A 2,097-nucleotide genomic window follows, 5' to 3' on the forward strand; every position below is an offset into this window, starting at 1 on the left:
TACTGAGGGAGTGCCGCACTGTCGGAGGGTCAGTACTGAGGGAGCGTCAGTACTGAGGGAGTGCCGCACTGTGGGAGGGTCAGTGCTGAGGGAGCATCGCACTGTGGGAGGGTCAGTGCTGAGGGAGCATCGCACTGTGGTAGGGTCAGTACTGAGGGAGCCCCGCACTGTGGGAGGGTCAGTACTTAGGGAGCGCCGCACTGTCGGAGGGTCAGTACTGAGGGAGCGCCGCACTGTCAGAGGGTCAGTACAGAGGGAGCGCCGCACTGTGGGAGGTTCAGTACTGAGGGAGTGCCGCACTGTGGGAGGTTCAGTACTGAGGGAGAGCCGCACTGTCAGAGGGTCAGTACTGACGGAGCGCTGCACTGTCAGAGGGTCAGTACTGAGGGAGCGCCGCACTGTCAGAGGGTCAGTACTGAGGGAGCACCGCACTGTCAGAGGGTCAGTACTGAGGGAGCGCCGTACTGTGGGAGGGTCAGTACTGAAGGAGCGCCGCACTGTGGGAGGGTCAGTACTGAGGGAGGGCCGCACTGTGGGAGGGTCAGTACTGAGGGAGCCCCACACTGTGGGAGGGTCAGTACTGAGGGAGTGCCGCACTGTGGGAGGGTCAGTACTGAGGGAGTGCCGCACTGTGGGAGGGTCAGTACTGAGGGAGTGCCGCACTGTGGGAGGGTCAGTACTGAGGGAGTGCCGCACTGTGGGAGGGTCAGTACTGAGGGAGTGCCGCACTGTGGGAGGGTCAGTACTGAGGGAGTGCCGCACTGTGGGAGGGTCAGTACTGAGGGAGCGCCGCACTGTGGGAGGGTCAGTACTGAGGGAGTGCCGCACTGTGGGAGGGTCAGTACTGAGGGAGTGCCGCACTGTGGGAGGGTCAGTGCTGAGGGAGTGCCGCACTGTCAGAGGGTCAGTACTGAGGGAGCACCGCATAGTGGGAGTGTCAGTACTGAGGGAGTGCTGCACTGTGGGAGGGTCAGTACTGATGGAGCGCCGCACTGTGGGAGGGTCAGTACTGAGGGAGCGCCGCACTGTGGGAGGGTCAGTACTGAGGGAGCGCCGCACTGTGGGAGGGTCAGTACTGAGGGAGCGCCGCACTGTGGGAGGGTCAGTACTGAGGGAGTGCCGCACTGTGGGAGGGTCAGTACTGAGGGAGCGCCGCACTGTGGGAGGGTCAGTACCGTGGGAGCACCGCACTGTCGGAGGGTCAGTACTGAGGGAGCGCCGCACTGTGGGAGGGTCAGTACTGTGGGAGTGCCGCACTGTGGGAGGGTCAGTACTGAGGGAGTGCCGCACTGTGGGAGGGTCAGTACTGAGGGAGTGCCGCACTGTCGGAGGGTCAGTACTGAGGGAGCGCCGCACTGTCAGAGGGTCAGTACTGAGGGAGCGCCGCACTGTTGGAGGGTCAGTACTGAGGGAGTGCCGCACTGTGGGAGGGTCAGTACTGGGGGAGTGCCGCACTGTGGGAGGGTCAGTACTGAGGGAGTGCCACACTGTGGGAGGGTCAGTACTGAGGGAGCGCCGCACTGTCAGAGGGTCAGTACTGAGGGAGCACCGCACTGTGGGAGGGTCAGTACTGAGGGAGCTCCGCACTGTCGGAGGGTCAGTACTGAGGGAGCGCCGCACTGTTGGAGGGTCAGTACTGAGGGAGCGCCGCACTGTGGGAGGGTCAGTACTGAGGGAGGGCTGCACTGTCAGAGGGTCAGTAATGAGGGAGATCCGCACTGTGGGAGGGTCAGTACTGAGGGAGCACCGCACTGTCAGAGGGTCAGTACTGAGGGAGCGCCGCACTGTGAGAGGGTCAGTACTGAGGGAGTGCCGCACTGTGGGGAGGGTCAGTACTGAGGGAGTGCCGCACTGTCGGAGGGTCAGTACTGAGGGAGCGCTGCACTGTCAGAGGGTCAGTACTGAGGGAGCACTGCACTGTGGGAGGGTCAGTGCTGAGGGAGTGCCGCACTGTGGGAGGGTCAGTACTGAGGGAGCACTGCACTGTGGGAGGGTCAGTACTGAGGGAGGTCGCGCTGATTAAACATGGGCAAGGGGGCAGAAATGGGGACCTGGGCTGTGGTGGAAGGGTCAGTGTGAGAATGACGGGCCGGATTG

The sequence above is a fragment of the Scyliorhinus torazame genome, chromosome 26, assembly GCF_047496885.1.
Source record: "Scyliorhinus torazame isolate Kashiwa2021f chromosome 26, sScyTor2.1, whole genome shotgun sequence".
In the NCBI taxonomy this organism is placed as follows: Eukaryota; Metazoa; Chordata; class Chondrichthyes; order Carcharhiniformes; family Scyliorhinidae; genus Scyliorhinus; species Scyliorhinus torazame.